Source organism: Siphateles boraxobius, unplaced genomic scaffold (genome assembly GCF_051911475.1).
Source record: "Siphateles boraxobius isolate OS27281-9 unplaced genomic scaffold, OSU_SipBor_1 390, whole genome shotgun sequence".
In the NCBI taxonomy this organism is placed as follows: Eukaryota; Metazoa; Chordata; class Actinopteri; order Cypriniformes; family Leuciscidae; genus Siphateles; species Siphateles boraxobius.
In genome coordinates this window covers 190,378-206,342 of record NW_027509020.1, presented here as the reverse complement: position 1 = coordinate 206,342, position 15,965 = coordinate 190,378, and the positions used below count along the sequence as shown (strand labels likewise).

The 15,965-nt window shown below is 40.0% G+C and overlaps 36 non-coding genes across 36 annotated transcripts; all 36 read left to right on the top strand.

Moving 5' to 3' along the window:
- The first annotated feature begins 296 nt into the window (after positions 1–296).
- LOC143705225 (5S ribosomal RNA) lies at positions 297–415 on the top strand. The gene has a single exon (XR_013192157.1). It is a non-coding gene; the product is annotated as a 5S ribosomal RNA (ribosomal RNA).
- A 371-nt stretch (positions 416–786) lies between these two features.
- Positions 787–905, top strand: LOC143705223 (5S ribosomal RNA). The gene has a single exon (XR_013192156.1). It is a non-coding gene; the product is annotated as a 5S ribosomal RNA (ribosomal RNA).
- Positions 906–1,276: 371 nt separating this feature from the next.
- On the top strand, positions 1,277–1,395 carry LOC143704673 (5S ribosomal RNA). The gene has a single exon (XR_013191621.1). It is a non-coding gene; the product is annotated as a 5S ribosomal RNA (ribosomal RNA).
- Positions 1,396–1,767: 372 nt separating this feature from the next.
- On the top strand, positions 1,768–1,886 carry LOC143705222 (5S ribosomal RNA). The gene has a single exon (XR_013192155.1). It is a non-coding gene; the product is annotated as a 5S ribosomal RNA (ribosomal RNA).
- A 363-nt stretch (positions 1,887–2,249) lies between these two features.
- On the top strand, positions 2,250–2,368 carry LOC143705221 (5S ribosomal RNA). Its single transcript, XR_013192154.1, has one exon. It is a non-coding gene; the product is annotated as a 5S ribosomal RNA (ribosomal RNA).
- A 370-nt stretch (positions 2,369–2,738) lies between these two features.
- Positions 2,739–2,857, top strand: LOC143705220 (5S ribosomal RNA). The gene has a single exon (XR_013192153.1). It is a non-coding gene; the product is annotated as a 5S ribosomal RNA (ribosomal RNA).
- A 162-nt stretch (positions 2,858–3,019) lies between these two features.
- Positions 3,020–3,138, top strand: LOC143704672 (5S ribosomal RNA). The gene has a single exon (XR_013191620.1). It is a non-coding gene; the product is annotated as a 5S ribosomal RNA (ribosomal RNA).
- Positions 3,139–3,510: 372 nt separating this feature from the next.
- On the top strand, positions 3,511–3,629 carry LOC143705219 (5S ribosomal RNA). The gene has a single exon (XR_013192152.1). It is a non-coding gene; the product is annotated as a 5S ribosomal RNA (ribosomal RNA).
- A 363-nt stretch (positions 3,630–3,992) lies between these two features.
- Positions 3,993–4,111, top strand: LOC143705218 (5S ribosomal RNA). The gene has a single exon (XR_013192151.1). It is a non-coding gene; the product is annotated as a 5S ribosomal RNA (ribosomal RNA).
- Positions 4,112–4,483: 372 nt separating this feature from the next.
- On the top strand, positions 4,484–4,602 carry LOC143705217 (5S ribosomal RNA). Its single transcript, XR_013192150.1, has one exon. It is a non-coding gene; the product is annotated as a 5S ribosomal RNA (ribosomal RNA).
- A 162-nt stretch (positions 4,603–4,764) lies between these two features.
- On the top strand, positions 4,765–4,883 carry LOC143705215 (5S ribosomal RNA). The gene has a single exon (XR_013192148.1). It is a non-coding gene; the product is annotated as a 5S ribosomal RNA (ribosomal RNA).
- A 363-nt stretch (positions 4,884–5,246) lies between these two features.
- LOC143705214 (5S ribosomal RNA) lies at positions 5,247–5,365 on the top strand. The gene has a single exon (XR_013192147.1). It is a non-coding gene; the product is annotated as a 5S ribosomal RNA (ribosomal RNA).
- A 372-nt stretch (positions 5,366–5,737) lies between these two features.
- LOC143705213 (5S ribosomal RNA) lies at positions 5,738–5,856 on the top strand. The gene has a single exon (XR_013192146.1). It is a non-coding gene; the product is annotated as a 5S ribosomal RNA (ribosomal RNA).
- A 372-nt stretch (positions 5,857–6,228) lies between these two features.
- Positions 6,229–6,347, top strand: LOC143705212 (5S ribosomal RNA). Its single transcript, XR_013192145.1, has one exon. It is a non-coding gene; the product is annotated as a 5S ribosomal RNA (ribosomal RNA).
- A 162-nt stretch (positions 6,348–6,509) lies between these two features.
- Positions 6,510–6,628, top strand: LOC143705211 (5S ribosomal RNA). Its single transcript, XR_013192144.1, has one exon. It is a non-coding gene; the product is annotated as a 5S ribosomal RNA (ribosomal RNA).
- Positions 6,629–6,790: 162 nt separating this feature from the next.
- Positions 6,791–6,909, top strand: LOC143705210 (5S ribosomal RNA). Its single transcript, XR_013192143.1, has one exon. It is a non-coding gene; the product is annotated as a 5S ribosomal RNA (ribosomal RNA).
- Positions 6,910–7,272: 363 nt separating this feature from the next.
- On the top strand, positions 7,273–7,391 carry LOC143705209 (5S ribosomal RNA). The gene has a single exon (XR_013192142.1). It is a non-coding gene; the product is annotated as a 5S ribosomal RNA (ribosomal RNA).
- A 162-nt stretch (positions 7,392–7,553) lies between these two features.
- Positions 7,554–7,672, top strand: LOC143705208 (5S ribosomal RNA). Its single transcript, XR_013192141.1, has one exon. It is a non-coding gene; the product is annotated as a 5S ribosomal RNA (ribosomal RNA).
- A 363-nt stretch (positions 7,673–8,035) lies between these two features.
- LOC143705207 (5S ribosomal RNA) lies at positions 8,036–8,154 on the top strand. Its single transcript, XR_013192140.1, has one exon. It is a non-coding gene; the product is annotated as a 5S ribosomal RNA (ribosomal RNA).
- A 370-nt stretch (positions 8,155–8,524) lies between these two features.
- On the top strand, positions 8,525–8,643 carry LOC143705206 (5S ribosomal RNA). Its single transcript, XR_013192139.1, has one exon. It is a non-coding gene; the product is annotated as a 5S ribosomal RNA (ribosomal RNA).
- A 372-nt stretch (positions 8,644–9,015) lies between these two features.
- On the top strand, positions 9,016–9,134 carry LOC143705204 (5S ribosomal RNA). Its single transcript, XR_013192137.1, has one exon. It is a non-coding gene; the product is annotated as a 5S ribosomal RNA (ribosomal RNA).
- A 162-nt stretch (positions 9,135–9,296) lies between these two features.
- Positions 9,297–9,415, top strand: LOC143705203 (5S ribosomal RNA). Its single transcript, XR_013192136.1, has one exon. It is a non-coding gene; the product is annotated as a 5S ribosomal RNA (ribosomal RNA).
- A 363-nt stretch (positions 9,416–9,778) lies between these two features.
- Positions 9,779–9,897, top strand: LOC143705202 (5S ribosomal RNA). Its single transcript, XR_013192135.1, has one exon. It is a non-coding gene; the product is annotated as a 5S ribosomal RNA (ribosomal RNA).
- A 363-nt stretch (positions 9,898–10,260) lies between these two features.
- On the top strand, positions 10,261–10,379 carry LOC143705201 (5S ribosomal RNA). Its single transcript, XR_013192134.1, has one exon. It is a non-coding gene; the product is annotated as a 5S ribosomal RNA (ribosomal RNA).
- A 371-nt stretch (positions 10,380–10,750) lies between these two features.
- On the top strand, positions 10,751–10,869 carry LOC143705200 (5S ribosomal RNA). The gene has a single exon (XR_013192133.1). It is a non-coding gene; the product is annotated as a 5S ribosomal RNA (ribosomal RNA).
- A 371-nt stretch (positions 10,870–11,240) lies between these two features.
- On the top strand, positions 11,241–11,359 carry LOC143704671 (5S ribosomal RNA). The gene has a single exon (XR_013191619.1). It is a non-coding gene; the product is annotated as a 5S ribosomal RNA (ribosomal RNA).
- Positions 11,360–11,731: 372 nt separating this feature from the next.
- LOC143705197 (5S ribosomal RNA) lies at positions 11,732–11,850 on the top strand. The gene has a single exon (XR_013192131.1). It is a non-coding gene; the product is annotated as a 5S ribosomal RNA (ribosomal RNA).
- A 363-nt stretch (positions 11,851–12,213) lies between these two features.
- LOC143705196 (5S ribosomal RNA) lies at positions 12,214–12,332 on the top strand. The gene has a single exon (XR_013192130.1). It is a non-coding gene; the product is annotated as a 5S ribosomal RNA (ribosomal RNA).
- A 370-nt stretch (positions 12,333–12,702) lies between these two features.
- LOC143705195 (5S ribosomal RNA) lies at positions 12,703–12,821 on the top strand. The gene has a single exon (XR_013192129.1). It is a non-coding gene; the product is annotated as a 5S ribosomal RNA (ribosomal RNA).
- Positions 12,822–12,983: 162 nt separating this feature from the next.
- LOC143704670 (5S ribosomal RNA) lies at positions 12,984–13,102 on the top strand. Its single transcript, XR_013191618.1, has one exon. It is a non-coding gene; the product is annotated as a 5S ribosomal RNA (ribosomal RNA).
- Positions 13,103–13,474: 372 nt separating this feature from the next.
- Positions 13,475–13,593, top strand: LOC143704684 (5S ribosomal RNA). The gene has a single exon (XR_013191631.1). It is a non-coding gene; the product is annotated as a 5S ribosomal RNA (ribosomal RNA).
- A 363-nt stretch (positions 13,594–13,956) lies between these two features.
- On the top strand, positions 13,957–14,075 carry LOC143705194 (5S ribosomal RNA). Its single transcript, XR_013192128.1, has one exon. It is a non-coding gene; the product is annotated as a 5S ribosomal RNA (ribosomal RNA).
- Positions 14,076–14,447: 372 nt separating this feature from the next.
- Positions 14,448–14,566, top strand: LOC143705193 (5S ribosomal RNA). The gene has a single exon (XR_013192127.1). It is a non-coding gene; the product is annotated as a 5S ribosomal RNA (ribosomal RNA).
- Positions 14,567–14,728: 162 nt separating this feature from the next.
- On the top strand, positions 14,729–14,847 carry LOC143705191 (5S ribosomal RNA). Its single transcript, XR_013192124.1, has one exon. It is a non-coding gene; the product is annotated as a 5S ribosomal RNA (ribosomal RNA).
- A 363-nt stretch (positions 14,848–15,210) lies between these two features.
- On the top strand, positions 15,211–15,329 carry LOC143705190 (5S ribosomal RNA). Its single transcript, XR_013192123.1, has one exon. It is a non-coding gene; the product is annotated as a 5S ribosomal RNA (ribosomal RNA).
- A 372-nt stretch (positions 15,330–15,701) lies between these two features.
- LOC143705189 (5S ribosomal RNA) lies at positions 15,702–15,820 on the top strand. Its single transcript, XR_013192122.1, has one exon. It is a non-coding gene; the product is annotated as a 5S ribosomal RNA (ribosomal RNA).
- Positions 15,821–15,965: the final 145 nt, after the last annotated feature.

The following is a 15,965-nucleotide window of genomic DNA, read 5'->3' as shown; positions in this document are numbered from 1 at the left end:
AGCATGAAAGAGTTTGAGTTTTTTCAAAAGTTCTTCTTAGTCTTCTTCACTAATGGTCTAAGCTTTTAAATAAGGCCTGGTTAGTACTTGGATGGGAGGCCGCATGGGAATACTAGGTGTTGTAAGCTTTTTTAAGAAAAAAAAAAAAGAGTCCCTGAGCTTCTTCAAAAAGCCTTAAAAAGTCTCTGAGATTCTTCAGAAAGCATGAAAGAGCTTGAGTTTTTTCAAAAGTTGTTCTTAGTTTTCTTCACTAATGGTCTAACCTTTTAAATAGCCCAATTTTGGCAGCAGTTTTAGCTTACGGCCATACCACCTTGGGCACGCCCGATCTCGTCTGATCTCGGAAGCTAAGCAGGGTCGGGCCTGGTTAGTACTTGGATGGGAGACCGCCTGGGAATACCAGGTGCTGTAAGCTTTTAAAAAAAAAAAAAAAAAAAAAAGAGTGCCTGAGCTTCAAAAAGCCTTAAAAAGTCTCTGAGATTCTTCAGAAAGCATGAAAGAGTTTGAGTTTTTTCAAAAGTTCTTCTTAGTCTTCTTCACTAATGGTCTAAGCTTTTAAATAAGGCCTGGTTAGTACTTGGATGGGAGGCCGCATGGGAATACTAGGTGTTGTAATCTTTTTTAAGAAAAAAAAAAAAGAGTCCCTGAGCTTCTTCAAAAAGCCTTAAAAAGTCTCTGAGATTCTTCAGAAAGCATGAAAGAGCTTGAGTTTTTTCAAAAGTTGTTCTTAGTTTTCTTCACTAATGGTCTAACCTTTTAAATAGCCCAATTTTGGCAGCAGTTTTAGCTTACGGCCATACCACCTTGGGCACGCCCGATCTCGTCTGATCTCGGAAGCTAAGCAGGGTCGGGCCTGGTTAGTACTTGGATGGGAGACCGCCTGGGAATACCAGGTGCTGTAAGCTTTTAAAAAAAAAAAAAAAAAAAAAAGAGTGCCTGAGCTTCAAAAAGCCTTAAAAAGTCTCTGAGATTCTTCAGAAAGCATGAAAGAGTTTGAGTTTTTTCAAAAGTTCTTCTTAGTCTTCTTCACTAATGGTCTAAGCTTTTAAATAAGGCCTGGTTAGTACTTGGATGGGAGGCCGCATGGGAATACTAGGTGTTGTAAGCTTTTTTAAGAAAAAAAAAAAAGAGTCCCTGAGCTTCTTCAAAAAGCCTTAAAAAGTCTCTGAGATTCTTCAGAAAGCATGAAAGAGCTTGAGTTTTTTCAAAAGTTGTTCTTAGTTTTCTTCACTAATGGTCTAACCTTTTAAATAGCCCAATTTTGGCAGCAGTTTTAGCTTACGGCCATACCACCTTGGGCACGCCCGATCTCGTCTGATCTCGGAAGCTAAGCAGGGTGGGGCCTGGTTAGTACTTGGATGGGAGACCGCCTGGGAATACCAGGTGCTGTAAGCTTTTAAAAAAAAAAAATAAAAAAAAAAGAGTGCCTGAGCTTCAAAAAGCCTTAAAAAGTCTCTGAGATTCTTCAGAAAGCATGAAAGAGTTTGAGTTTTTTCAAAAGTTCTTCTTAGTCTTCTTCACTAATGGTCTAAGCTTTTAAATAAGGCCTGGTTAGTACTTGGATGGGAGGCCGCATGGGAATACTAGGTGTTGTAAGCTTTTTTAAGAAAAAAAAAAAAGAGTCCCTGAGCTTCTTCAAAAAGCCTTAAAAAGTCTCTGAGATTCTTCAGAAAGCATGAAAGAGCTTGAGTTTTTTCAAAAGTTGTTCTTAGTTTTCTTCACTAATGGTCTAACCTTTTAAATAGCCCAATTTTGGCAGCAGTATTCGCTTACGGCCATACCACCTTGGGCACGCCCGATCTCGTCTGATCTCGGAAGCTAAGCAGGGTCGGGCCTGGTTAGTACTTGGATGGGAGACCGCCTGGGAATACCAGGTGCTGTAAGCTTTTAAAAAAAAAAAAAAGAGTCCCTGAGCTTCAAAAAGCCTTAAAAAGTCTCTGAGATTCTTCAGAAAGCATGAAAGAGTTTGAGTTTTTTCAAAAGTTCTTCTTAGTCTTCTTCACTAATGGTCTAAGCTTTTAAATAAGGCCTGGTTAGTACTTGGATGGGAGGCCGCATGGGAATACTAGGTGTTGTAAGCTTTTTTAAGAAAAAAAAAAAAGAGTCCCTGAGCTTCTTCAAAAAGCCTTAAAAAGTCTCTGAGATTCTTCAGAAAGCATGAAAGAGCTTGAGTTTTTTCAAAAGTTGTTCTTAGTTTTCTTCACTAATGGTCTAACCTTTTAAATAGCCCAATTTTGGCAGCAGTTTTAGCTTACGGCCATACCACCTTGGGCACGCCCGATCTCGTCTGATCTCGGAAGCTAAGCAGGGTCGGGCCTGGTTAGTACTTGGATGGGAGACCGCCTGGGAATACCAGGTGCTGTAAGCTTTTAAAAAAAAAAAAAAAAAAAAAAGAGTGCCTGAGCTTCAAAAAGCCTTAAAAAGTCTCTGAGATTCTTCAGAAAGCATGAAAGAGTTTGAGTTTTTTCAAAAGTTCTTCTTAGTCTTCTTCACTAATGGTCTAAGCTTTTAAATAAGGCCTGGTTAGTACTTGGATGGGAGGCCGCATGGGAATACTAGGTGTTGTAAGCTTTTTTAAGAAAAAAAAAAAGAGTCCCTGAGCTTCTTCAAAAAGCCTTAAAAAGTCTCTGAGATTCTTCAGAAAGCATGAAAGAGCTTGAGTTTTTTCAAAAGTTGTTCTTAGTTTTCTTCACTAATGGTCTAACCTTTTAAATAGCCCAATTTTGGCAGCAGTTTTAGCTTACGGCCATACCACCTTGGGCACGCCCGATCTCGTCTGATCTCGGAAGCTAAGCAGGGTCGGGCCTGGTTAGTACTTGGATGGGAGACCGCCTGGGAATACCAGGTGCTGTAAGCTTTTAAAAAAAAAAAAAAGAGTGCCTGAGCTTCAAAAAGCCTTAAAAAGTCTCTGAGATTCTTCAGAAAGCATGAAAGAGCTTGAGTTTTTTCAAAAGTTGTTCTTAGTTTTCTTCACTAATGGTCTAACCTTTTAAATAGCCCAATTTTGGCAGCAGTTTTAGCTTACGGCCATACCACCTTGGGCACGCCCGATCTCGTCTGATCTCGGAAGCTAAGCAGGGTGGGGCCTGGTTAGTACTTGGATGGGAGACCGCCTGGGAATACCAGGTGCTGTAAGCTTTTAAAAAAAAAAAATAAAAAAAAAAGAGTGCCTGAGCTTCAAAAAGCCTTAAAAAGTCTCTGAGATTCTTCAGAAAGCATGAAAGAGTTTGAGTTTTTTCAAAAGTTCTTCTTAGTCTTCTTCACTAATGGTCTAAGCTTTTAAATAAGGCCTGGTTAGTACTTGGATGGGAGGCCGCATGGGAATACTAGGTGTTGTAAGCTTTTTTAAGAAAAAAAAAAAAGAGTCCCTGAGCTTCTTCAAAAAGCCTTAAAAAGTCTCTGAGATTCTTCAGAAAGCATGAAAGAGCTTGAGTTTTTTCAAAAGTTGTTCTTAGTTTTCTTCACTAATGGTCTAACCTTTTAAATAGCCCAATTTTGGCAGCAGTATTCGCTTACGGCCATACCACCTTGGGCACGCCCGATCTCGTCTGATCTCGGAAGCTAAGCAGGGTCGGGCCTGGTTAGTACTTGGATGGGAGACCGCCTGGGAATACCAGGTGCTGTAAGCTTTTAAAAAAAAAAAAAAGAGTCCCTGAGCTTCAAAAAGCCTTAAAAAGTCTCTGAGATTCTTCAGAAAGCATGAAAGAGTTTGAGTTTTTTCAAAAGTTCTTCTTAGTCTTCTTCACTAATGGTCTAAGCTTTTAAATAAGGCCTGGTTAGTACTTGGATGGGAGGCCGCATGGGAATACTAGGTGTTGTAAGCTTTTTTAAGAAAAAAAAAAAAGAGTCCCTGAGCTTCTTCAAAAAGCCTTAAAAAGTCTCTGAGATTCTTCAGAAAGCATGAAAGAGCTTGAGTTTTTTCAAAAGTTGTTCTTAGTTTTCTTCACTAATGGTCTAACCTTTTAAATAGCCCAATTTTGGCAGCAGTTTTAGCTTACGGCCATACCACCTTGGGCACGCCCGATCTCGTCTGATCTCGGAAGCTAAGCAGGGTCGGGCCTGGTTAGTACTTGGATGGGAGACCGCCTGGGAATACCAGGTGCTGTAAGCTTTTAAAAAAAAAAAAAAAAAAAAAAAGAGTGCCTGAGCTTCAAAAAGCCTTAAAAAGTCTCTGAGATTCTTCAGAAAGCATGAAAGAGTTTGAGTTTTTTCAAAAGTTCTTCTTAGTCTTCTTCACTAATGGTCTAAGCTTTTAAATAAGGCCTGGTTAGTACTTGGATGGGAGGCCGCATGGGAATACTAGGTGTTGTAAGCTTTTTTAAGAAAAAAAAAAAAGAGTCCCTGAGCTTCTTCAAAAACCCTTAAAAAGTCTCTGAGATTCTTCAGAAAGCATGAAAGAGTTTGAGTTTTTTCAAAAGTTGTTCTTAGTTTTCTTCACTAATGGTCTAACCTTTTAAATAGCCCAATTTTGGCAGCAGTTTTCGCTTACGGCCATACCACCTTGGGCACGCCCGATCTCGTCTGATCTCGGAAGCTAAGCAGGGTCGGGCCTGGTTAGTACTTGGATGGGAGACCGCCTGGGAATACCAGGTGCTGTAAGCTTTTAAAAAAAAAAAAAAGAGTGCCTGAGCTTCAAAAAGCCTTAAAAAGTCTCTGAGATTCTTCAGAAAGCATGAAAGAGTTTGAGTTTTTTCAAAAGTTGTTCTTAGTTTTCTTCACTAATGGTCTAACCTTTTAAATAGCCCAATTTTGGCAGCAGTATTCGCTTACGGCCATACCACCTTGGGCACGCCCGATCTCGTCTGATCTCGGAAGCTAAGCAGGGTCGGGCCTGGTTAGTACTTGGATGGGAGACCGCCTGGGAATACCAGGTGCTGTAAGCTTTTAAAAAAAAAAAAAAGAGTCCCTGAGCTTCAAAAAGCCTTAAAAAGTCTCTGAGATTCTTCAGAAAGCATGAAAGAGTTTGAGTTTTTTCAAAAGTTCTTCTTAGTCTTCTTCACTAATGGTCTAAGCTTTTAAATAAGGCCTGGTTAGTACTTGGATGGGAGGCCGCATGGGAATACTAGGTGTTGTAAGCTTTTTTAAGAAAAAAAAAAAAGAGTCCCTGAGCTTCTTCAAAAAGCCTTAAAAAGTCTCTGAGATTCTTCAGAAAGCATGAAAGAGCTTGAGTTTTTTCAAAAGTTGTTCTTAGTTTTCTTCACTAATGGTCTAACCTTTTAAATAGCCCAATTTTGGCAGCAGTTTTAGCTTACGGCCATACCACCTTGGGCACGCCCGATCTCGTCTGATCTCGGAAGCTAAGCAGGGTCGGGCCTGGTTAGTACTTGGATGGGAGACCGCCTGGGAATACCAGGTGCTGTAAGCTTTTAAAAAAAAAAAATAAAAAAAAAAGAGTGCCTGAGCTTCAAAAAGCCTTAAAAAGTCTCTGAGATTCTTCAGAAAGCATGAAAGAGTTTGAGTTTTTTCAAAAGTTCTTCTTAGTCTTCTTCACTAATGGTCTAAGCTTTTAAATAAGGCCTGGTTAGTACTTGGATGGGAGGCCGCATGGGAATACTAGGTGTTGTAAGCTTTTTTAAGAAAAAAAAAAAAGAGTCCCTGAGCTTCTTCAAAAAGCCTTAAAAAGTCTCTGAGATTCTTCAGAAAGCATGAAAGAGCTTGAGTTTTTTCAAAAGTTGTTCTTAGTTTTCTTCACTAATGGTCTAACCTTTTAAATAGCCCAATTTTGGCAGCAGTTTTAGCTTACGGCCATACCACCTTGGGCACGCCCGATCTCGTCTGATCTCGGAAGCTAAGCAGGGTCGGGCCTGGTTAGTACTTGGATGGGAGACCGCCTGGGAATACCAGGTGCTGTAAGCTTTTAAAAAAAAAAAAATAAAAAAAAAGAGTGCCTGAGCTTCAAAAAGCCTTAAAAAGTCTCTGAGATTCTTCAGAAAGCATGAAAGAGTTTGAGTTTTTTCAAAAGTTCTTCTTAGTCTTCTTCACTAATGGTCTAAGCTTTTAAATAAGGCCTGGTTAGTACTTGGATGGGAGGCCGCATGGGAATACTAGGTGTTGTAAGCTTTTTTAAGAAAAAAAAAAAAGAGTCCCTGAGCTTCTTCAAAAACCCTTAAAAAGTCTCTGAGATTCTTCAGAAAGCATGAAAGAGTTTGAGTTTTTTCAAAAGTTGTTCTTAGTTTTCTTCACTAATGGTCTAACCTTTTAAATAGCCCAATTTTGGCAGCAGTTTTCGCTTACGGCCATACCACCTTGGGCACGCCCGATCTCGTCTGATCTCGGAAGCTAAGCAGGGTCGGGCCTGGTTAGTACTTGGATGGGAGACCGCCTGGGAATACCAGGTGCTGTAAGCTTTTTAAAAAAAAAAAAAGAGTGCCTGAGCTTCAAAAAGCCTTAAAAAGTCTCTGAGATTCTTCAGAAAGCATGAAAGAGTTTGAGTTTTTTCAAAAGTTGTTCTTAGTTTTCTTCACTAATGGTCTAACCTTTTAAATAGCCCAATTTTGGCAGCAGTTTTCGCTTACGGCCATACCACCTTGGGCACGCCCGATCTCGTCTGATCTCGGAAGCTAAGCAGGGTCGGGCCTGGTTAGTACTTGGATGGGAGACCGCCTGGGAATACCAGGTGCTGTAAGCTTTTAAAAAAAAAAAAAAGAGTGCCTGAGCTTCAAAAAGCCTTAAAAAGTCTCTGAGATTCTTCAGAAAGCATGAAAGAGTTTGAGTTTTTTCAAAAGTTGTTCTTAGTTTTCTTCACTAATGGTCTAACCTTTTAAATAGCCCAATTTTGGCAGCAGTATTCGCTTACGGCCATACCACCTTGGGCACGCCCGATCTCGTCTGATCTCGGAAGCTAAGCAGGGTCGGGCCTGGTTAGTACTTGGATGGGAGACCGCCTGGGAATACCAGGTGCTGTAAGCTTTTAAAAAAAAAAAAAAGAGTCCCTGAGCTTCAAAAAGCCTTAAAAAGTCTCTGAGATTCTTCAGAAAGCATGAAAGAGTTTGAGTTTTTTCAAAAGTTCTTCTTAGTCTTCTTCACTAATGGTCTAAGCTTTTAAATAAGGCCTGGTTAGTACTTGGATGGGAGGCCGCATGGGAATACTAGGTGTTGTAAGCTTTTTTAAGAAAAAAAAAAAAGAGTCCCTGAGCTTCTTCAAAAAGCCTTAAAAAGTCTCTGAGATTCTTCAGAAAGCATGAAAGAGCTTGAGTTTTTTCAAAAGTTGTTCTTAGTTTTCTTCACTAATGGTCTAACCTTTTAAATAGCCCAATTTTGGCAGCAGTTTTAGCTTACGGCCATACCACCTTGGGCACGCCCGATCTCGTCTGATCTCGGAAGCTAAGCAGGGTCGGGCCTGGTTAGTACTTGGATGGGAGACCGCCTGGGAATACCAGGTGCTGTAAGCTTTTAAAAAAAAAAAAAAGAGTGCCTGAGCTTCAAAAAGCCTTAAAAAGTCTCTGAGATTCTTCAGAAAGCATGAAAGAGTTTGAGTTTTTTCAAAAGTTGTTCTTAGTTTTCTTCACTAATGGTCTAACCTTTTAAATAGCCCAATTTTGGCAGCAGTATTCGCTTACGGCCATACCACCTTGGGCACGCCCGATCTCGTCTGATCTCGGAAGCTAAGCAGGGTCGGGCCTGGTTAGTACTTGGATGGGAGACCGCCTGGGAATACCAGGTGCTGTAAGCTTTTAAAAAAAAAAAAAAGAGTCCCTGAGCTTCAAAAAGCCTTAAAAAGTCTCTGAGATTCTTCAGAAAGCATGAAAGAGTTTGAGTTTTTTCAAAAGTTCTTCTTAGTCTTCTTCACTAATGGTCTAAGCTTTTAAATAAGGCCTGGTTAGTACTTGGATGGGAGGCCGCATGGGAATACTAGGTGTTGTAAGCTTTTTTAAGAAAAAAAAAAAAGAGTCCCTGAGCTTCTTCAAAAAGCCTTAAAAAGTCTCTGAGATTCTTCAGAAAGCATGAAAGAGCTTGAGTTTTTTCAAAAGTTGTTCTTAGTTTTCTTCACTAATGGTCTAACCTTTTAAATAGCCCAATTTTGGCAGCAGTTTTAGCTTACGGCCATACCACCTTGGGCACGCCCGATCTCGTCTGATCTCGGAAGCTAAGCAGGGTCGGGCCTGGTTAGTACTTGGATGGGAGACCGCCTGGGAATACCAGGTGCTGTAAGCTTTTAAAAAAAAAAAAAAAAAAAAAGAGTGCCTGAGCTTCAAAAAGCCTTAAAAAGTCTCTGAGATTCTTCAGAAAGCATGAAAGAGTTTGAGTTTTTTCAAAAGTTCTTCTTAGTCTTCTTCACTAATGGTCTAAGCTTTTAAATAAGGCCTGGTTAGTACTTGGATGGGAGGCCGCATGGGAATACTAGGTGTTGTAATCTTTTTTAAGAAAAAAAAAAAAGAGTCCCTGAGCTTCTTCAAAAAGCCTTAAAAAGTCTCTGAGATTCTTCAGAAAGCATGAAAGAGCTTGAGTTTTTTCAAAAGTTGTTCTTAGTTTTCTTCACTAATGGTCTAACCTTTTAAATAGCCCAATTTTGGCAGCAGTTTTAGCTTACGGCCATACCACCTTGGGCACGCCCGATCTCGTCTGATCTCGGAAGCTAAGCAGGGTCGGGCCTGGTTAGTACTTGGATGGGAGACCGCCTGGGAATACCAGGTGCTGTAAGCTTTTAAAAAAAAAAAAAAAAAAAAAAAGAGTGCCTGAGCTTCAAAAAGCCTTAAAAAGTCTCTGAGATTCTTCAGAAAGCATGAAAGAGTTTGAGTTTTTTCAAAAGTTCTTCTTAGTCTTCTTCACTAATGGTCTAAGCTTTTAAATAAGGCCTGGTTAGTACTTGGATGGGAGGCCGCATGGGAATACTAGGTGTTGTAAGCTTTTTTAAGAAAAAAAAAAAAGAGTCCCTGAGCTTCTTCAAAAACCCTTAAAAAGTCTCTGAGATTCTTCAGAAAGCATGAAAGAGTTTGAGTTTTTTCAAAAGTTGTTCTTAGTTTTCTTCACTAATGGTCTAACCTTTTAAATAGCCCAATTTTGGCAGCAGTTTTCGCTTACGGCCATACCACCTTGGGCACGCCCGATCTCGTCTGATCTCGGAAGCTAAGCAGGGTCGGGCCTGGTTAGTACTTGGATGGGAGACCGCCTGGGAATACCAGGTGCTGTAAGCTTTTAAAAAAAAAAAAAAGAGTGCCTGAGCTTCAAAAAGCCTTAAAAAGTCTCTGAGATTCTTCAGAAAGCATGAAAGAGTTTGAGTTTTTTCAAAAGTTGTTCTTAGTTTTCTTCACTAATGGTCTAACCTTTTAAATAGCCCAATTTTGGCAGCAGTATTCGCTTACGGCCATACCACCTTGGGCACGCCCGATCTCGTCTGATCTCGGAAGCTAAGCAGGGTCGGGCCTGGTTAGTACTTGGATGGGAGACCGCCTGGGAATACCAGGTGCTGTAAGCTTTTAAAAAAAAAAAAAAGAGTCCCTGAGCTTCAAAAAGCCTTAAAAAGTCTCTGAGATTCTTCAGAAAGCATGAAAGAGTTTGAGTTTTTTCAAAAGTTCTTCTTAGTCTTCTTCACTAATGGTCTAAGCTTTTAAATAAGGCCTGGTTAGTACTTGGATGGGAGGCCGCATGGGAATACTAGGTGTTGTAAGCTTTTTTAAGAAAAAAAAAAAAGAGTCCCTGAGCTTCTTCAAAAAGCCTTAAAAAGTCTCTGAGATTCTTCAGAAAGCATGAAAGAGCTTGAGTTTTTTCAAAAGTTGTTCTTAGTTTTCTTCACTAATGGTCTAACCTTTTAAATAGCCCAATTTTGGCAGCAGTATTCGCTTACGGCCATACCACCTTGGGCACGCCCGATCTCGTCTGATCTCGGAAGCTAAGCAGGGTCGGGCCTGGTTAGTACTTGGATGGGAGACCGCCTGGGAATACCAGGTGCTGTAAGCTTTTAAAAAAAAAAAAAAGAGTCCCTGAGCTTCAAAAAGCCTTAAAAAGTCTCTGAGATTCTTCAGAAAGCATGAAAGAGTTTGAGTTTTTTCAAAAGTTCTTCTTAGTCTTCTTCACTAATGGTCTAAGCTTTTAAATAAGGCCTGGTTAGTACTTGGATGGGAGGCCGCATGGGAATACTAGGTGTTGTAAGCTTTTTTAAGAAAAAAAAAAAAGAGTCCCTGAGCTTCTTCAAAAAGCCTTAAAAAGTCTCTGAGATTCTTCAGAAAGCATGAAAGAGCTTGAGTTTTTTCAAAAGTTGTTCTTAGTTTTCTTCACTAATGGTCTAACCTTTTAAATAGCCCAATTTTGGCAGCAGTTTTAGCTTACGGCCATACCACCTTGGGCACGCCCGATCTCGTCTGATCTCGGAAGCTAAGCAGGGTCGGGCCTGGTTAGTACTTGGATGGGAGACCGCCTGGGAATACCAGGTGCTGTAAGCTTTTAAAAAAAAAAAAAAAAAAAAAAGAGTGCCTGAGCTTCAAAAAGCCTTAAAAAGTCTCTGAGATTCTTCAGAAAGCATGAAAGAGTTTGAGTTTTTTCAAAAGTTCTTCTTAGTCTTCTTCACTAATGGTCTAAGCTTTTAAATAAGGCCTGGTTAGTACTTGGATGGGAGGCCGCATGGGAATACTAGGTGTTGTAATCTTTTTTAAGAAAAAAAAAAAAGAGTCCCTGAGCTTCTTCAAAAAGCCTTAAAAAGTCTCTGAGATTCTTAAGAAAGCATGAAAGAGCTTGAGTTTTTTCAAAAGTTGTTCTTAGTTTTCTTCACTAATGGTCTAACCTTTTAAATAGCCCAATTTTGGCAGCAGTTTTAGCTTACGGCCATACCACCTTGGGCACGCCCGATCTCGTCTGATCTCGGAAGCTAAGCAGGGTCGGGCCTGGTTAGTACTTGGATGGGAGACCGCCTGGGAATACCAGGTGCTGTAAGCTTTTAAAAAAAAAAAAAAAAAAAAAAGAGTGCCTGAGCTTCAAAAAGCCTTAAAAAGTCTCTGAGATTCTTCAGAAAGCATGAAAGAGTTTGAGTTTTTTCAAAAGTTCTTCTTAGTCTTCTTCACTAATGGTCTAAGCTTTTAAATAAGGCCTGGTTAGTACTTGGATGGGAGGCCGCATGGGAATACTAGGTGTTGTAAGCTTTTTTAAGAAAAAAAAAAAAGAGTCCCTGAGCTTCTTCAAAAAGCCTTAAAAAGTCTCTGAGATTCTTCAGAAAGCATGAAAGAGCTTGAGTTTTTTCAAAAGTTGTTCTTAGTTTTCTTCACTAATGGTCTAACCTTTTAAATAGCCCAATTTTGGCAGCAGTTTTAGCTTACGGCCATACCACCTTGGGCACGCCCGATCTCGTCTGATCTCGGAAGCTAAGCAGGGTGGGGCCTGGTTAGTACTTGGATGGGAGACCGCCTGGGAATACCAGGTGCTGTAAGCTTTTAAAAAAAAAAAATAAAAAAAAAAGAGTGCCTGAGCTTCAAAAAGCCTTAAAAAGTCTCTGAGATTCTTCAGAAAGCATGAAAGAGTTTGAGTTTTTTCAAAAGTTCTTCTTAGTCTTCTTCACTAATGGTCTAAGCTTTTAAATAAGGCCTGGTTAGTACTTGGATGGGAGGCCGCATGGGAATACTAGGTGTTGTAAGCTTTTTTAAGAAAAAAAAAAAAGAGTCCCTGAGCTTCTTCAAAAAGCCTTAAAAAGTCTCTGAGATTCTTCAGAAAGCATGAAAGAGCTTGAGTTTTTTCAAAAGTTGTTCTTAGTTTTCTTCACTAATGGTCTAACCTTTTAAATAGCCCAATTTTGGCAGCAGTATTCGCTTACGGCCATACCACCTTGGGCACGCCCGATCTCGTCTGATCTCGGAAGCTAAGCAGGGTCGGGCCTGGTTAGTACTTGGATGGGAGACCGCCTGGGAATACCAGGTGCTGTAAGCTTTTAAAAAAAAAAAAAAGAGTCCCTGAGCTTCAAAAAGCCTTAAAAAGTCTCTGAGATTCTTCAGAAAGCATGAAAGAGTTTGAGTTTTTTCAAAAGTTCTTCTTAGTCTTCTTCACTAATGGTCTAAGCTTTTAAATAAGGCCTGGTTAGTACTTGGATGGGAGGCCGCATGGGAATACTAGGTGTTGTAAGCTTTTTTAAGAAAAAAAAAAAAGAGTCCCTGAGCTTCTTCAAAAAGCCTTAAAAAGTCTCTGAGATTCTTCAGAAAGCATGAAAGAGCTTGAGTTTTTTCAAAAGTTGTTCTTAGTTTTCTTCACTAATGGTCTAACCTTTTAAATAGCCCAATTTTGGCAGCAGTTTTAGCTTACGGCCATACCACCTTGGGCACGCCCGATCTCGTCTGATCTCGGAAGCTAAGCAGGGTCGGGCCTGGTTAGTACTTGGATGGGAGACCGCCTGGGAATACCAGGTGCTGTAAGCTTTTAAAAAAAAAAAAAAAAAAAAAAGAGTGCCTGAGCTTCAAAAAGCCTTAAAAAGTCTCTGAGATTCTTCAGAAAGCATGAAAGAGTTTGAGTTTTTTCAAAAGTTCTTCTTAGTCTTCTTCACTAATGGTCTAAGCTTTTAAATAAGGCCTGGTTAGTACTTGGATGGGAGGCCGCATGGGAATACTAGGTGTTGTAAGCTTTTTTAAGAAAAAAAAAAAGAGTCCCTGAGCTTCTTCAAAAAGCCTTAAAAAGTCTCTGAGATTCTTCAGAAAGCATGAAAGAGCTTGAGTTTTTTCAAAAGTTGTTCTTAGTTTTCTTCACTAATGGTCTAACCTTTTAAATAGCCCAATTTTGGCAGCAGTTTTAGCTTACGGCCATACCACCTTGGGCACGCCCGATCTCGTCTGATCTCGGAAGCTAAGCAGGGTCGGGCCTGGTTAGTACTTGGATGGGAGACCGCCTGGGAATACCAGGTGCTGTAAGCTTTTAAAAAAAAAAAAAAGAGTGCCTGAGCTTCAAAAAGCCTTAAAAAGTCTCTGAGATTCTTCAGAAAGCATGAAAGAGCTTGAGTTTTTTCAAAAGTTGTTCTTAGTTTTCTTCACTAATGGTCTAACCTTTTAAATAGCCCAATTTTGGCAGCAGTTTTAGCTTACGGCCATACCACCTTGGGCACGCCCGATCTCGTCTGATCTCGGAAGCTAAGCAGGGTGGGGCCTGGTTAGTACTTGGATGGGAGACCGCCTGGGAATACCAGGTGCTGTAAGCTTTTAAAAAAAAAAAATAAAAAAAAAAGAGTGCCTGAGCTTCAAAAAGCCTTAAAAAGTCTCTGAGATTCTTCAGAAAGCATGAAAGAGTTTGAGTTTTTTCAAAAGTTCTTCTTAGTCTTCTTCACTAATGGTCTAAGCTTTTAAATAAGGCCTGGTTAGTACTTGGATGGGAGGCCGCATGGGAATACTAGGTGTTGTAAGCTTTTTTAAGAAAAAAAAAAAAGAGTCCCTGAGCTTCTTCAAAAAGCCTTAAAAAGTCTCTGAGATTCTTCAGAAAGCATGAAAGAGCTTGAGTTTTTTCAAAAGTTGTTCTTAGTTTTCTTCACTAATGGTCTAACCTTTTAAATAGCCCAATTTTGGCAGCAGTATTCGCTTACGGCCATACCACCTTGGGCACGCCCGATCTCGTCTGATCTCGGAAGCTAAGCAGGGTCGGGCCTGGTTAGTACTTAGATGGGAGACCGCCTGGGAATACCAGGTGCTGTAAGCTTTTAAAAAAAAAAAAAAGAGTCCCTGAGCTTCAAAAAGCCTTAAAAAGTCTCTGAGATTCTTCAGAAAGCATGAAAGAGTTTGAGTTTTTTCAAAAGTTCTTCTTAGTCTTCTTCACTAATGGTCTAAGCTTTTAAATAAGGCCTGGTTAGTACTTGGATGGGAGGCCGCATGGGAATACTAGGTGTTGTAAGCTTTTTTAAGAAAAAAAAAAAAGAGTCCCTGAGCTTCTTCAAAAAGCCTTAAAAAGTCTCTGAGATTCTTCAGAAAGCATGAAAGAGCTTGAGTTTTTTCAAAAGTTGTTCTTAGTTTTCTTCACTAATGGTCTAACCTTTTAAATAGCCCAATTTTGGCAGCAGTTTTAGCTTACGGCCATACCACCTTGGGCACGCCCGATCTCGTCTGATCTCGGAAGCTAAGCAGGGTCGGGCCTGGTTAGTACTTGGATGGGAGACCGCCTGGGAATACCAGGTGCTGTAAGCTTTTAAAAAAAAAAAAAAAAAAAAAAAGAGTGCCTGAGCTTCAAAAAGCCTTAAAAAGTCTCTGAGATTCTTCAGAAAGCATGAAAGAGTTTGAGTTTTTTCAAAAGTTCTTCTTAGTCTTCTTCACTAATGGTCTAAGCTTTTAAATAAGGCCTGGTTAGTACTTGGATGGGAGGCCGCATGGGAATACTAGGTGTTGTAAGCTTTTTTAAGAAAAAAAAAAAAGAGTCCCTGAGCTTCTTCAAAAACCCTTAAAAAGTCTCTGAGATTCTTCAGAAAGCATGAAAGAGTTTGAGTTTTTTCAAAAGTTGTTCTTAGTTTTCTTCACTAATGGTCTAACCTTTTAAATAGCCCAATTTTGGCAGCAGTTTTCGCTTACGGCCATACCACCTTGGGCACGCCCGATCTCGTCTGATCTCGGAAGCTAAGCAGGGTCGGGCCTGGTTAGTACTTGGATGGGAGACCGCCTGGGAATACCAGGTGCTGTAAGCTTTTAAAAAAAAAAAAAAGAGTGCCTGAGCTTCAAAAAGCCTTAAAAAGTCTCTGAGATTCTTCAGAAAGCATGAAAGAGTTTGAGTTTTTTCAAAAGTTGTTCTTAGTTTTCTTCACTAATGGTCTAACCTTTTAAATAGCCCAATTTTGGCAGCAGTATTCGCTTACGGCCATACCACCTTGGGCACGCCCGATCTCGTCTGATCTCGGAAGCTAAGCAGGGTCGGGCCTGGTTAGTACTTGGATGGGAGACCGCCTGGGAATACCAGGTGCTGTAAGCTTTTAAAAAAAAAAAAAAGAGTCCCTGAGCTTCAAAAAGCCTTAAAAAGTCTCTGAGATTCTTCAGAAAGCATGAAAGAGTTTGAGTTTTTTCAAAAGTTCTTCTTAGTCTTCTTCACTAATGGTCTAAGCTTTTAAATAAGGCCTGGTTAGTACTTGGATGGGAGGCCGCATGGGAATACTAGGTGTTGTAAGCTTTTTTAAGAAAAAAAAAAAAGAGTCCCTGAGCTTCTTCAAAAAGCCTTAAAAAGTCTCTGAGATTCTTCAGAAAGCATGAAAGAGCTTGAGTTTTTTCAAAAGTTGTTCTTAGTTTTCTTCACTAATGGTCTAACCTTTTAAATAGCCCAATTTTGGCAGCAGTTTTAGCTTACGGCCATACCACCTTGGGCACGCCCGATCTCGTCTGATCTCGGAAGCTAAGCAGGGTCGGGCCTGGTTAGTACTTGGATGGGAGACCGCCTGGGAATACCAGGTGCTGTAAGCTTTTAAAAAAAAAAAATAAAAAAAAAAGAGTGCCTGAGCTTCAAAAAGCCTTAAAAAGTCTCTGAGATTCTTCAGAAAGCATGAAAGAGTTTGAGTTTTTTCAAAAGTTCTTCTTAGTCTTCTTCACTAATGGTCTAAGCTTTTAAATAAGGCCTGGTTAGTACTTGGATGGGAGGCCGCATGGGAATACTAGGTGTTGTAAGCTTTTTTAAGAAAAAAAAAAAAGAGTCCCTGAGCTTCTTCAAAAAGCCTTAAAAAGTCTCTGAGATTCTTCAGAAAGCATGAAAGAGCTTGAGTTTTTTCAAAAGTTGTTCTTAGTTTTCTTCACTAATGGTCTAACCTTTTAAATAGCCCAATTTTGGCAGCAGTTTTAGCTTACGGCCATACCACCTTGGGCACGCCCGATCTCGTCTGATCTCGGAAGCTAAGCAGGGTCGGGCCTGGTTAGTACTTGGATGGGAGACCGCCTGGGAATACCAGGTGCTGTAAGCTTTTAAAAAAAAAAAAATAAAAAAAAAGAGTGCCTGAGCTTCAAAAAGCCTTAAAAAGTCTCTGAGATTCTTCAGAAAGCATGAAAGAGTTTGAGTTTTTTCAAAAGTTCTTCTTAGTCTTCTTCACTAATGGTCTAAGCTTTTAA